A 16,186-nucleotide genomic window follows, 5' to 3' on the forward strand; every position below is an offset into this window, starting at 1 on the left:
ATTTTTATTATTTTTGATTCATTCATTTATATTTTAAAAAAATTTAAAGTGAGGAAGATCATATACTTTGTATTTATCTATGTATTCACCATTTCTAGGATACATCTTTGTGTAGATTCATGTTTCTGTCTCATATCATTTTCCTTCCATTTGAATTGTTTTATTATTTCTTATAATGGAGATTTACTGTCAGTGGCTTTTCTGAGCTTTCATTTGTCTGAAAAAGCCTTTGTTCTTCTTTCAGCTTTGAAAAATAGTTTTACTGATTATAAAATTTGAAGGTGACAGTTTTCTTTTTTGAGCTTTTTCAAGATATTCTTTTGTTTAACTGACTTGCATAGTTTCTAACAAGAAGTGTGTGGTCTTCCTCTATATGTAATATGTCTTTCTTTTCTCTTGCTGGTTTTAAGATTTACTCTTGTCAGTGATTTTTGAATGAATATAGTATATAGAATATAGTATATAGTATATATAATATAGTATATGTTGGTATGGGTTTGTGTGTGTGTGTGTGTGTGTATGTATGTGTGTGTGTGTATGTGTGTGCATGTCTAGCCTACTTTAGATTATTTGAACTGCTCAGTTCTGTGGGTTTATGGTTTTGGTGAAATATGAAACTTTTTGCTATTATTTCTTTAATATATTTTCTGTTTTTTATCTTCTTCTAGAATTCATATTACATTTATTTTAGACGTTAGATACAAGCAAACAGAGCATTGAGATGCTATTTTTTGCCTGATTTATAAGAAATGTTTTGCTTTGGATTGTTTTCATGGTATTATCTTTATGTTTACTAATCCTTCTTTATCAAATGACTTATTGCCATTAATTCTATCAAGCGAATTATTCATTTCAAATATTTTGTGTCCTGATAAATTTTGATAATTATCATTATCTATTTTTCTCCTTTCAACGTTGTCTTAAAAAAAATACCTGACCATAGTTGTGACTACTCTAATGTCTTTTTCTTCTAATTTCATCATCTGTATTTCTGGGTTTATTTTTATTTACTGATAATCTGCTGGTTGTTTCAGACTTTGTGGTTTGTTTAGTAATTTTGGATTAAATACTGGACATTATGATTTTTACCACGTAAATGTCTGGATTTTGTTGCTTTTTTTTTTAAAGATCGTTGGGCTTTGTTCTGCTAGTCAGTAGATTACTTTCAGTTAAGTTTATTTATTTGAAGTTTGTTTTATTTCGCCATTTATTTTTAATTTTATTTTTTTAACATCTTTATTGGAGTATAATTGCTTTACAATGGTGTGTTAGTTTCTGCTTTATAACAAAGTGAATCAGCTATACATATACATATATCCCCATATCTCCTCCCTCTTGTGTCTCCCTCCCACCCTCCCTATCCCACCCATCTAGGTGGTCACAAAAGACTGAGCTGATCTCCCTGTGCTATGTGGCTGCTTCCCACTAGGTATCTATTTTACATTTGGTAGTGTATATATGTCCATGCCACTCTCTCACTTCGTCCCAGCTTACCCTTCCCCCTCCCTGTGTCCTGAAGTCCGTTCTCTACATCTGCGGCTTTGTTCCTGTCCTGCCCTTAGGTTCTTCAGAACCATTGTTTTTTTTGTTTTAGATTCCATATATATGTGTTACCATACGGTATTTGTTTATCTCTTTCTGACTTACCTCACTCTGTATGACAGACTCTAGGTCCATTCACCTCACTACAAATAACTCAATTTTGTTTCTTCCTTTTTTTTTTATAGCTTTTCATAAATCTATTTCAACATACAATGGTGTTTAACATATTGTAAATATGTTTTCATTTTTAACATCTTTATTGGAGTATAATTGCTTTACAGTGCTGTGTTAGTTTCTGCTTTATAACAAAGTGAATCAGCTGTACATATACATATATACCCGTATCTCCTCCCTCATGTGTCTCCCTCCCACCCTCCCTATCCTGCCCCTCTAGGTGGTCACAGAGCACCAAGCTGATCTCCCTGTGCTCTGCAGCTGCTTCCCACTAGCTATCTATTTTACATTTGGTAGTATTTATAAGTCCATGCCATTCTCTCACTTTGTCCCAGTTTACCTTTCCCCCCCATATCCTCAAGTCCATTCTCTATGTCTGCGTCTTTATTCCTGTCCTGGCCCTAGGTTCTCCAGAATCATGTTTTTTTTTTTTTTTTTTTTAGATTCCGTATATATGTGTTAGCATACGGTATTTGTTTTTCTATTTCTGACTTACGTCACTCTGTATGACAGACTCTAGGTCCATCCACCTTGCTACAAATGACCCAATTTCGTTCCTTTTCATGGCTGAGTAATATTTCATTGTATATATGTGCCACATCTTCTTTATCCATTCCTCTGTCGATGGATACTTAGGTTGCTTCCATGTCCTGGCTATTGTCAATACAGCTGCAGTGAACATTGTGGTACATGACTCTTTTTGAATTATGGTTTTCTCAGGGTATATGCCCAGTAGTGGGATTGCTGGGTCGTATGTTAGTTCTATTTTTAGTTTTTTCAGGAACCTCCATACTGTCCTCCATAGTGGCTGTATCAATTTACATTCCCACCAGCAGTGCAAGAGGGTCCCCTTTTCTCCGCAACCTCTCCAACATTTATTGTTTGTAGATTTTTGGAAGATGGCCATTCTGACCGGTGTGAGGTGATATCTCATTGTAGTTTTGATTTGCATTTCTCTAATGATTAGTGATGTTGAGCATCCTTTCATGTGTTTGTTGGCAATCTGTATATCTTCTTTGGAGAAACATCTATTTAGGTCTTCTGCCCGTTTTTGGATTGGGTTGTTTGTTTTCTTGATATTGAGCTGCATGAGCTGCTTGTATATTTTGGAGATTAATCCTTTGTCATTTGCTTCATTTGCAAATATCTTCTCCCATCCTGAGGATTGTCTTTTCATCTTGTTTATGGTTTCCTTTGCTGTGCAAAAGATTTTAAGTTTCATTAGGTCCCATTTGTTTATTTTTGTTTTTAGTTCCATATCTCTAGGAGGTAGGTCAAAAAGGATCTTGCTGTGATTTATGTCATAGAGTGTTCTGCCTGTGTTTTCCTGTAAGAGATATATAGTCTCTGGCCTTACATTTAGTTTTAATCCATTTGAGTTTATTTTTGTGTATGGTGTTACGGAGTGTTCTACTTTCATTCTTTTACCTATAGCTGTCCAGTTTTCCCAGCACCACTTATTGAAGAGGGTGTCTTTTCTCCATGGTATATTCTTGCCTTCTTTATCAAAAGTAAGGTGACCATATGTGCGTGGGTTTATCTCTGGGATTATTATCCTGTTCCATTGATCTATATTTCTGTTTTTGTGCCAGTACCATACTGTCTTGATTACTGTAGCTTTGTAGTGTAGTCTGTAGTCAGGGGGACTGTTTCCTCCAACTCTGTTTTTCTTTCTCAAGAATGCTTTGGCTATTTGGTGCCTTTTCTGCTTCCATACAAATTGTGAAATTTTTTGTTCTAGTTCTGTGAAAAATGCCACTGGTAGTTTTATAGGGAGGGAGTGCATTGAATCTGTAGTTTGCTTTGGGTATTTTAGTCATTTTCACAATGTTGATTCTTCCAATCCAAGAACATGGTATATGTCTCCATCTGTTTGTATCATCTTTAATTTCTCTCATAGTGTCTTATAGTTTTCTGCATAAATGTCTTTTGCCTCCTTAGGTAGGTTTATTCCTAGGTAGTTTATTCTTTTTGTTGCAGTGGTAAATGGGAGTGTTTACTTAATTTCTGTTTCAGATTTTTCATCATTAGTGTATAGGAATGCAAGAGATATCTGTGCATTAATTTTGTATCCTGCTACTCTACCAAATTCATTGATTAGCTCTAGTAGTTTCCTGGTAGCATCTTTAGGATTCTCTATGTATAGTACCATGTCATCTGCAAATAGTGACAGCTTTACTTCTTTTATGATTTGTATTCCTTTTATTTCATTTTCTTCTCTGATTGCTGTGGCTAGGACTTCCAAAACTGTGTTGAATGTTAGTGGTGAGAGTGGACAACCTTGTCTTGTTCCTGATGTTAGAGGAAATGGTTTCAGTTTTTCACCATTGAGAATGATGTTGGCTGTGGGTTTGTCATATATGGCCTTTATTATATTGAGGTAAGTTCCCTCTATGCCTACTTTCTGGAGGGTTTTTATCATAAATGGGTGTTGAATTTTGTCAAAAACTTTTTCTGCATCTATTAAGATGATCATATGGTTTTTCTTCTTCAATTTGTTAATATGGTTTATCACATCGATTTATTTGCGTATATTGAAGAATCCTAGCATTCCTGGGATACACCCCACTTGATCATGGTGAATGATCTTTTTAATATGCTGTTGGATTCTGTTTGCTAGTATGTTGTTGAGGATTTTCGCATCTATGTTCATCAGTGATATTGGTCTGTAGTTTTCTTTTATTGTGACATCTTTGTGTGGTTCTGGTATCAGGGTTATAGTGGCCTCGTAGAATGAGTTTGGAAGTGTTCCTCCCAATGCTACATTTTGGAAGAGTTTGAGAAGGATAGGTGTTAGCTCTTTTAATGTTTGATAGAATTTGCCTGTGAAGCCATCTGGTCCTGGGCTTTTGTTTGTTGAAAGATTTTTAATCACAGTCTCAATTTCAGTGCTTGTGTTTGGTCTGTGTGTATTTTCTCTTCCTTCCTGGTAGAGTCTGGGAAGGTTGTGCTTTTCTAAGAATTTGTCCATTTCTTCCAGGTTGTCCATTTTATTGGCATATAGTTGCTTGTAGTAATCTCTCATGATCCTTTGTATTTCTGCAGTGTCAGTTTTTACTTCTCCTTTTTCATTTCTCATTCTATTGATTTGAGTTCGTTTTTTTTTTTTTTTTTGATGAGTCTGGCTAATGGTTTATCAATTTTGTTTATATTTTCAAAGAACCAGCTTTTAGTTTTATTGATCTTTGCTGTTGTTTCTTTCATTTCTTTTTCATTTATTTCTGATCTGCCCCTTATGATTTCTTTCCTTCTGCTAACTTTTGGGGTTTTTTTGTTCTTTTTTCTCTAATTGCTTTAGGTGTAAGCTTAGGTTGTTTATTTGAGATGTTTTTTGTTTCTTGAGGTAGGATTTTATTGCTATAAATTTCAATCTTAGAACTGCTTTTGCTGCATCCCTTAGGTTTTGGGTTGTGTTTTCATTGTCATTCTAGGTATTTTTTGTCATTCTAGGTATTTTTCATTGTCATTCTAGGTATTTTTTGATTTCCTCTTTGATTTCTTCAGTGATCTCTTGGTTATTAAGTAGTGTATTATTTAGCCTCCATGTGTTTGTATTTTTTACAGATTTTTTCCTGTAAATGATATCTAGTCTCATAGCGTTGTGGTCAGAAAAGATACTTGATATGATTTAAATTTTCTTAAATTTACGAACTCTTGATTTGTGACCCAAGACATGGTGTATCCTGGAGAATGTTCCATGAGCACTTTAGAAGAAAGTGTATTCTGTTGTTTTTGGATGGAATGTCCTATAAATATCAATTAAGTCCATGTTGTTTAATGTAGCATTTAAAGCTTGTGTTTCCTTATTTATTTTCATTTTGGATGATCTGTCCTTTGGTGAAAATGGGGTGTTAAAGTCCGTTACTATTATTGTGTTACTGTTGATTTCCCCTTTTATGGCTGTTAGCATTTGCCTTATGTATTGAGGTGCTCCTGTGTTGGGTGCATTAATATTTACAAGTGTTATATATTCTTGCATTGATCCCTTGATCATTATGTAGTGTCCCTCTCTGTCTCTTTTAATCGTCTTTATTTAAACATCTATTTTGCCTGATATGAGAATTGCTACTCCAGCTTTCTTTTGATTTCCATTGCATGGAATATCTTTTTCCATCCCCTTACTTTCAGTTTGTATGTGTCTGTAGGTCTGAATTGGGTCTCTTGTAGACAGTATGTATACGGGTCTTGTTTTTTGTATCTATTCAGCCAGTCTGTGTCTTTTGGTTGGAGCATTTAATCCATTTGCATTTAAGGTAATTATTGATATGTATGTTCCTATTACCATTTTCTTAATTGTTTTGGGTTTGTTATTGTAGGTCTTTTCCTTCTCTTGTCTTCCTCCCTAGGGAAGTTCCTTTAGCATTTGTTGTAAAGCTGGTTTGGTGGTGCTAAAGTCTCTTAGATTTTGCTTGTTTGTAAGGGTTTTAATTTCTCTGTCAAATCTGAATTAGATGCTTGCTAGGTAGAGTAATTTTGGTTGTGGGTTTTTCCCGTTCATCACTTTAAATATGTCCTGCCACATCCTTCCTGCTTGCAGAGTTTCTGCTAAGAAATCAAATAGTAACATGGGGATTCCCTTGTATGCTACTTGTTGCTTTCCTTTGCTGCTTTTAATATTTATTCTTTGTATTTAATTTTTGATAGCTTGATTAATAGGTGTCTTGGTGTGTTTTTCCTTGGATTTATCCTGTATGGGACTCTCTGTGCTTCCTGGACTTGATTGACTATTTCCTTTCCCATATTAGGGAAGTTTTCGACTATAATCTCTTCAAATATTTTCTCTGTACCATTCTTTTTCTCTTCTTCTTCTGGGACCACTGTAATTCGACTATTGGTGTGTCCAGTATTGTCCCAAAGGTCTCTGAGACTGTCCTCTATTCTTTTCATTATTATTTCTTATTCTGCTGTGTGGTAGTTATTTCCACTATTTTATCTTCCAGGTCACTTACCTGTTCTTCTGCCTCAGTTATTCTGCTATTGATTTCTTTTAGGGAATTTTTAATTTCATTTATTATGTTGTTCTTCACTGTTTGTTTGCTCTTTAGTTCTTGTATCTACTTGTTAAACATTTCTTGTATTTTCGCCATTCTATTTTGAAGATTTTCCATTTTGTTTACTATCATTACTCTGAATTCTTTTCAGGTAGTCTGCCTATTTTCTCTTCATTTGTTTGGTCTGGTGGGCTTTTACTTTGCTCCTTCATCTGCTGTGTATTTCTCTGTCTTCTGTTTTGATTAACTTAGTGTGTTTGGGGTCTCCTTTTCGCAGGCTGCATGTTCTTAGTTCCTGTTGTTTTTGGTGTCTGCTGCCAGTGGGTAAGGTTGGTTCAGTGGGTTGTGTAGGCTTCCTGGTGGATGGGACTCGTGTCTGTGTTTTGGTGGGTGAAGCTGGATATTGTCTTTCTGGTGGGCAGGACTGTGTCCAGTGGTGTGTTTTGGGGTGTCTGTGACCTTATTACGATTTTAGGAAGCCTCTCTGCTAATGGTTGTGTTTGTGTTCCTGTCTTGCTAGTTGTTTGCCATGGGGTGTCCAGCCTTGTAGCTTGCTGGTTGTTGAGTGGAGTTAGGTCTTAGTGTTGAGATGGAGATCTCTGGGAGAGCTTTTGCCATTTGATATTACGTGTAGCTGGGAGGTCTCTGGTGTTCTAATGTCCTGAACTCAGCTCTCCCACCTAAGGGGCTCAGGCCTGACACCTGGGCAGAGCAGCAAGACCCTGTCAGCCACACAGCTTAGAAGAAAAGGGTAGAAAAAAAAGGAAAGAAAGAAAGAATAAAGAAGTAAATAAACCAATCAATTAAAGTTATTAAGATAAATAATTAAATATTATTAAAAATAAAAAAGTAATAAAAGAAAGAAAGAAGAGAGCCACCAAAGCAATAAACAAATCCACCAATGATAACAAGTGCTAAAAACTATACTAAAAAAATAAAAAGCCAACAAAACAAACAAAAAATGGAAAGACAGAACCCTAGGACAAATGGTAAAAGGAAAGCTCTGCAGACAAAATTAGACAAAGAAGCATGCGCACACACACTCACAAAAAGAAAAAAAGGAAAAAGAAATATATATTAAAAAAAAAAGGAAAAGAGCAACCAAATCAATAAACAAATCTACCAATGATAATAAGCTCTAAATACTAAACCTAGATAAACGTAAAAGCAGAAATAATTTAGATGCAGAAAGCAAACCTGAAATCTACAGTTGCTTCCAAAGTCCACCACCTCAATTTTGGGATGATTCGTTGTCTATTCAGGTATTCCACAGATGTAGGGTACATCAAGTTGATTGTGGAGATTTAATCCGCTGCTTCTGAGGCTGCTGGGAGAGATTTCCCTTTCTCTTCTTTGTTCTCACAGCTCCTGGGTTTCAGCTTTGGATTTGGTCCTGCCTCTGTGTGTAGGTCGCCTGCGGGCATCTGTTCTTCGCTCAGACAGGACGGGGTTAAAGGAGCAGCTGATTAGGGGCTCACTCAGGCCTGGGGGATGAAGGGGTAGGGAACGCGGGGAAGCCTGCGGTGGCAGAGGCCAGTGTGATGTTGCAACAGCCTGAGGCCTGCCATTTGTTCTCCCCCGGCAAGTTGTCCCTGGATCCCGGGACCCTGGCAGTGGGGGGCTGCACAGGCTCCTGGGAGGGGAGATGTGGATAGTGACCTGTGCTTGCACGTAGGCTTCTTTGTGGCTGCAGCAGCAGCCTTAGCATCTCATGCCTGTCTCTGGTGTCTGCGCTGATAGATGCAGCTTGCGCCTGTCTGTGGAGCTCGTTTAGGTGGTGCTCTGAATCCCCTCTCCTTGCGCACCCCGAAACAATGGTCTCTTGCCTCTTAGGCAGGTCCAGACTTTTACCGGACTCCCTCCTGGCTAGTTGTGGCTCACTAGCCCCTTCAGGCTGTGTTCACGCCGCCAGTCCTCTCCCTGGGATCTGACCTCCGAAGCCCAAGCCTCAGCTCCCAGCCCCCACCCACCCCAGCGGGTGAGCAGACAAGTCTTTCGGGCTGGTGAGTGCTGGTCAGCACAGATCCTCTTTGTGGGAATCTCTCTGCTTTGCCCTCCGCACCCCTATTGCTGCGCTCTCCTCCACGGCTCTGAAGCTCCCCGCCTCTGCCACCCACAGTCTCTGCCCACAAAGGAGCTTCCTAGTGTGTGGAAACCTTTCCTCCTTCACAGCTCCCTCCCAGTGGTGCAGGTCCAGTCCCTATTCTTTTGTCTTTGTTTTTTCTTTTTTGTTTTGCTCTACCCAGGTACGTAGGGAGTTTCTTGCCTTTTGGGAAATCTGAGGTCTTCTGCCAGTGTTCATTAGGTGTTCTGTAGGAGTTGTTTCACGTGTGGATATATTTCTGATGTATTTGTGGGGAGGAAGGTGATCGCCACATCTTACTCCTCTGCCATCTTGAAGGTCTCTGAAGTTTGTTTTACTTTTAAGCTTTGTTAATTGGTCCCAGAACAGCCTTTATTCTGAATGAGTTTTTCAAAATAGAAGTTTTATTGGGATATAATTCACATATCTTACCATTCACCCGTTTATTATGTATAATTCAGTGATTTTTATTGTATCCCAAGGTTGTGCAAACATTACCACTCTGTAATGTTAAAGTATGTTCATCCGCAAAAGAAGTACTGTAGTTATCAGCAGTCCTTCCTGATTTTTCCTGCTTCCCAGTACTGTAATCTAATTCTATTTGTATAGATTTGTCTCTTCTGGACAATTCATGTAAAGGAAAATATACAGTATGAGATCTTTTGTGGTTGACGTTTTTTCAGTTAGCATAATGTTTTCAGGGTCCACCCATGTTGTAGCATGCATTAATACTTCATTCCTTTTTATTACTAAATAATATTGTGGGGGTATATCACATTTTATCTATTCGTCAGTTGATGGTCATTGGGCTGTTTCCACCTTTTGGCTGTTATGCACAATGCTGCTATGAACCCTTCTGTACAAGGTTTTATGTGCACACATGTTTTTATTTCTCTTGGATATGTACCTAGAGTGGAATTGCTGGTAATATGGTAACTCTACATTTAACTTTTTAAGAAATTTCTAGATTGCTTTCCAAAGTGGCCACATCATTTTATATTACCACAGCTGTTTATGAGGATTTTGATGCCTTCATATTCTCTTGAACACCTGTTATTATCTGACTTTTTGATTATAGCCATTTTAGTGGGTGTGAAATGGTATCTCATTGTGGTTTGGTTTTGATTTGCATCTCCCTCATGACTAATGATGTTGAATGTGTTTTTGTGTGCTTATGATAAGGCTATTTATATGTCTTTTTTTGAGAAATGTTTATTCAGATCCTTTGCCTGTTTAAAAACTGAGGTCCCTTTAAATATATATATTTAAATATATAGTTTTTTAAAAACATCTTTATTGGAGTGTAATTGCTTTACAATGTTGTGTTAGTTTCTGCTGTATAACAAAGTGAATCAGCTGTATGTATACATATACCCCCATATCCCCTCCCTCTTATGCCTCTTATGCCTCCCTCCCACCCTCCCTATCCCACCCATCTAGGTGGTCACAACATACTGAGCTGATCTCCCTGTGCTATGCGGCTGCTTCCCACTAGCTATCTATTTTACATTTGGTAGTGTATATATGTCAGTGCTAGTCTCTCACTTCGTCCCAGTTTACCCTTCCCCCTCCCTGTGTCCTCAAGTCCATTCTCTACGTCTGCGTCTTTATTTCTGTCCTGCCCCTAGGTTCTTCAGAACCAGTTTTTTTATGTGTGGATTTCTTGGCATTTTCTATGTTTAATTTTATATATAAGACGATATATTTGTAAACTGCCCTTATTTCTTTTCCTTGCATAGTGGCCCTGGCTAGATCCTCTAGTACAGCATCTTGAGGACATTATGCTATGTGAGATAAACCAGCCACAGAAGGACAAACACTACATGATTCCAGTTATATGAGATAGAAGCAAAGTCATAGAAACAAAGAGTAGAATGGTGGTTGCCAAGGGCTGGGGGAAGGGAAAAAAGGAATTACTAGTCAATGGTACTAAATTTTTAGTTATGCAAGATGAATAAGTTCTGGAGGTCTGCTGTACAACATTGTGTTTATAGATAATAATACCTTATTATCTGTTAATAATTATCTTATTACCTGTTAATAATTATTTGTTAATATCACTTAATACCCGTTAATAAGGTAGATCTCCTGTTAAGTGTTCTTACCACAATAAAATTAAAAAAAAAGTGGTGAAAGCAGACATCTTTTTTTTTTCCTGACCTTACGGGAGAAAGCATTCATTCTTTTACCATCAGCCTATGACATTAGCTGTCAATTTTGTATAGATGGTCTTTGTTTATTGAAGGGAGTTTACTTTTTATTCCTGGCTTGTCGAGTGTTTTATCATGAAGAGTTGTTGGATTTTGTCAAATGCTCTCTGTGCTTCTACTGAGATGATCATGTGATTTTTGTCCTTTATTTTTATTAATGTAGTATATTACATTGATTATTCAAATTTAAACCAACCTTGCATGTCTGGGATAATTCCACTTGGTTATACTTTATTTTCTCATCCATTTAAAAGACAAAAGCAAGAAAAATTTCTGAATCTTTGTTAATAGATGCACAATATAAAAAATGTAATTAAAATTTTATTTATTTATTTTTGGCTGCATTGGGGTCTTTGTTGCTGCTTGTGGGCTTTCTCTAGTTGTGGCGAGCAGGGACTACTCTTCATTGCTGTGTGTGTGGGCTTCTCATTGCGGAGGCTTCTCTTGTAGTGGAGCACGGGCTCTAGGCACACGGGCTTCAGTAGTTGTGGCTCGCGGGCTCTAGAGCACAGGCTCAGTAGTTGTGGTGCATGGGCTTAGTTGCTCCGCTGCATGTGGGATCTCCCTGGACCAGGGATCGAACCTGTGTCCCCTGCATTGGCAGGCAGATTCTTAACCACTGCGCCACCAGGGAGGTCCCAAAAAGATGTAATTTTTAACATCAATAATATAAAGTCGGGGGGGTGTGGAGATATAAATGAGTAGTTTCTGTTTGTGATTGAAGTTGTTATCAGTTTAGAGTGTTGTAACTTTAAGTTATTTTACATAACTTCCATGGTAACCACAAATAAAATACCCATAGAAGTTACACAGAATAAAAGGAGGAAGGGATCAAAGCATATAAATACGAAAAAAGTCAATGAAATACAAAGGAAAACAATTAACAAATTACAATGAAGAAAATAGCAATACTAAGTCTTTCCCATTCAGTAATTATATTACATGTGACCAGATTAAACCTCCAACTAGAAAGAAGTAAATTGGCTGAATGGATTCAAGAAACAAAGTGCAACTGTGTTTTGTCTAGGAGAGACACACTAAGGACATACATAGGCTGAATGTGAAAGGATGGATAAAGATAGTACATGCAAATGGTAACCAGAAGAGAGCAGAGGTAGCCATACTTATAATCAGAAAAAGTCAAAAACTGTTACAAGAGGCAAAGAGGGAAATTATATAATGATAAAAGTGTCAGTTCACCAGGAAGATATAACAATTAAAAATATCTACACCTAACATCAGAACTCCCAAATATATGAAGCAAATATTGACAGAACTGAAGGAAGAATTATGCAGAAACACAATAATAGTAGGACACTTCAATATAGTGCTTTCAATAATGGACAGAACAACTAGACTGCAGATCAGTAATGAAACAGTTCTTGAACAATATTGATCCATTGCACCAGACAGACAAATATAGAACATCCTGCCCAACAATAGTAGAGTGAGTGCACATTCTTCTCAAGCTCACATGGAACATTCTTTAGGATAGACCACGTATTACCACGTAACAAGTCTTAACAAATTTAATAATATTGAACTCATACCAAGTATCTTTCTGACCACAGTGGAATGAAATCAGTAGTCGAAGGAAACTGGAAAATACACAGATATGTGGAAATTAAGCAACACAGTCTTAAAAAACTAATGGGTCAAAGGAGAAACTACAAGGGTAATTAGAAAATATCTTGATACAAATGAAATCTAAAATGACATACCAAAACATATGGGATGCAGAGAAAGCAATATGAAGAGGGAAGTTCATAGTGATAAATGCCTACTTTAAAAAAAAGAATGATCTCAAGTCAATAACCTAATCTATGCTTCAAGGAACTAGAAAAAGAAGAGCAAACTAAACCTGAAGTTAGCAGAGGAATGGATGTGGTAAAGATTAGAGCAGAAATAAATGAAATAGAGACTAAAAAAGAAATAGAAAAACTCAACAAAACTGAGTCAGGTTTTATTTTAAAAGACCAAAAAAACTGAGAAATTCTTAGCTAGAATAATTAAGGAAAAAAGAGAGGACTTAAAGTAACTAAAAGCAGAAATGAAAGAGTAGGCATTACAGCTAATGCTAGGAATATAAAAAGAATTATGGGACTACTATGAACAATTACATGCCAACAAATTGTATAACCTAGAAGAAATAGATGTTCCTAGAAACATACAACCTATCAAGACTGAAGAAATAAAAACCTGAACAGACTATCGCTAATAAGGAAATTGAATCAATAATCAAAAACCTCTGAATAAGGAAAAACCCAGGACTAAATGGCTTCACTGGAGAATTCTACCAAACATTAAAGAAGAATTAACACCAATTGTCCTCAACTCTTCCAAAAAATAAAGAGGAGGGAACACTTCCAAACTCATTTTCTGAGTTTAGCATTGCCCTGAAACCACAGCCAGACAAAGACACTACAAGAAAATAAAGCTACAGATTAATATCCCCGATTGATATTAATGCAAAAATCCTCAACAGTATTGTAGGAAACCAAATTCAAGAGCACATTAGAAGGGTCATACCCTATGACCAACTGGGATTTATTCCTGAAATGTAAAGCTGGTTCAACATATGAAAAAAAATCAATGTAATACGCCACATTAACAGAGTGAAGGACAAAAACTACACGATCATCTCAATAGATGCAGAGAAAGTATTTGACAAAATTCAACACCCTTTAATAATAAAAACACTCAACAAATTACAAATAAAAGGAAACTCCTTCAAAATGATAAGACCATATATGAAAAGCCCACAGCCAACATCATATGCAACAAAAATCGGTTGTATTTCTACATACTATCAGTGAACAATCCGAAAAGGAAAATAAGACAGTAATCCCATTTATAATAGCATAAAAAGCAATACTTAGGAATAAACTTAACCAAGGGGGCAGAAGACTTGTACAGTGAGTGAAAAGTGTAAAATATAGCTGAAAGAATTAAAGAAGACACAAATAAATGGGAAGATATCTTGTGTTCATGGACTGAAGGACTTAAAATTGTTAAAAATGCATGCTACCCAAAGTGATCTACAGATTCAGTGTAGTTCCTATCAATGTCCCAATGGCATTTTTTTACAGTAATGAAAAATCCACCCTAAAATTTACATGGAATCTCAAGGGTCCCCGAATAGCCAAAACAATCTGAAAAAGAATAGCAAATTTAGAGGTCTCACACTTCAGGATTTCAAACATATTACAAAGCTACAGTAATCAAAACATTATGGTACTTGCTTAAAGAGAGATACATAGACTAATGGAACAGAATAGAGTCCAGAAATGAATCCTTGTATTTACGGTGAAATGATCTTCTATAAGGATGCAAAACCATGCAGTGGGGAAAGATTAATCTCTTAAGCAGGACCTCCCTGGTGGCGCAGTGGTAAAGAATCTGCCTGCCAATGCAGGGGACATGGGTTCGAGTCCTGTTTGGGAAGATTCTACATGCCGTGGAACAACTAAGCCCGCAAGCCACAACTACTGAGCCTGCATGACACAACTACTGAAGCCCACACGCCTAGAGCCCGTGCTCTGCAACAAGAGAAGCCACTGCAATGAGAAGCCAGTGCACTGCAACAAAGAGTAGCCCCTGCTTACTGCGACTAGAGAAAGCCCGTGTGCAGCAATGAAGACCCAACACAGTCAAAAATAAATAAATAAGTAAATAAATAAATTTAATCTCTTAAGCACATGGCGTTTTAAAAAATGGATAACCACATGGAAAAAAATGAAGTTGGATCCTTACCTTCCATACATTAAAATTAACTCAAAATAAAGACTTAAACATAAGACCTACACATAAGATTTCTGCATGAAAACACATGAAGAGCTTCATGACATTGAGTTTGGCAATGATTTCTTGGTATGACACTGAAAAAAATAGGAAACAAAGACAGAAATAGACAATGCAATGAGACTTCATCAAGCTTAAAATCTTTTGTGCATTGAAATTTTTGTGCATCAAGGAACAGTATAAAAAGGCAACCCATGAAATGGGAGACAATATTTTAAACCAAATATCTGATAAAGTGTTAATAATATCCAGAGTATATGATGAACTCCTACAACTCAACAACAAGAACAACAAACCCAACTCATTTAAAAAGTGGGCAAAGGGGCTTCCCTGGTGGTGCAGTGGTTGAGAGTCTGCCTGCCGATGCAGGGGACACGGGTTCGTGACCCGGTTCGGGAAGATCCCACATGCAGCGGAGCAGCTGGGCCTGTGAGCCATGGCCGCTGAGCCTGTGCATCCAGAGCCTGTGCTCCGCAACAGGAGAGGACACAACAGTGAGAGGCCCGTGTACCGCAAAAACAAAACAAAAAGTGGGCAAAGGACTTGAATAGAATTTTTTCCAAAGATAATATATAAATGTGTAACAGGCATATGAAAAAATGCTCAAAGTCACTGGTCATCAGAGAAATGTAAATCAGAACCACAGTAGATAATCACCTTACACCCATTAGTGTGACCATTATTAAATAAAAATAAGTGTGGTTTAGGGTGTGTGGAGAAATTGGTACCCTTATGCAATGTTGGTGGGAATGTAAAATGGTGCAGCCTCTATGGAAAACAATATGGTGATTCTTCAAGAAATAAAAAATAGAATTACCACATGATTGAGCAGTCTTACTTCTATGTATATATCCAAAAGAACTGAAAGCAGGATATGAAAGAGCTGTTTGTACACCCCTGTTCATTGCAGCATTATTCACAATAGATAAGAGGTCAAAGAAACCTAATTGTCTATGGATGGATGAATAAAGAAAATGTGGTAGTATTTACAATGGAATATTATTCAGCTTTAAAAAAGAAAAAAACCCTGACACATCCTACAGCATGGGTGAACCTTAAGGATGTTATATCAGTCACAAAATGACAAATACTCTGTGACTCTCCTCGTTTGAGTTATATAAAGTAGTCAAACTCATGGAATCATAAAGTAGAATGATGTTTGCCAGCGTACAGGGGGAAGTGGAAATGAGTTGTTATTCAACGGGAATTTCAATTTCACAAGACATAAAAGTTCTAGAGATTTGTTGTACAATAGTGTGCTGTAGTTAACAAGACTGCACTGTACACTTAAAAATGTTTAAGATGGTAAATTTTATATTATGTTCTTTTTACCAAAATTAAAAAAAAGACAATACAATAAAAAAAAACATGCTGTGTAGGATATT

At 36.9% G+C, this 16,186-nt stretch overlaps 1 protein-coding gene across 4 annotated transcripts in view; it reads left to right on the plus strand.

Annotated features, from left to right (window-relative positions):
- The window catches only part of LRBA (LPS responsive beige-like anchor protein), a 727,902-nt gene that overhangs the window by 106,450 nt on the left and 605,266 nt on the right, over nt 1-16,186 (plus strand). The gene's annotated exons all lie outside the window — the stretch shown is intronic.

Source organism: Tursiops truncatus, chromosome 5 (assembly GCF_011762595.2).
Source record: "Tursiops truncatus isolate mTurTru1 chromosome 5, mTurTru1.mat.Y, whole genome shotgun sequence".
Classification (NCBI taxonomy): Eukaryota; Metazoa; Chordata; class Mammalia; order Artiodactyla; family Delphinidae; genus Tursiops; species Tursiops truncatus.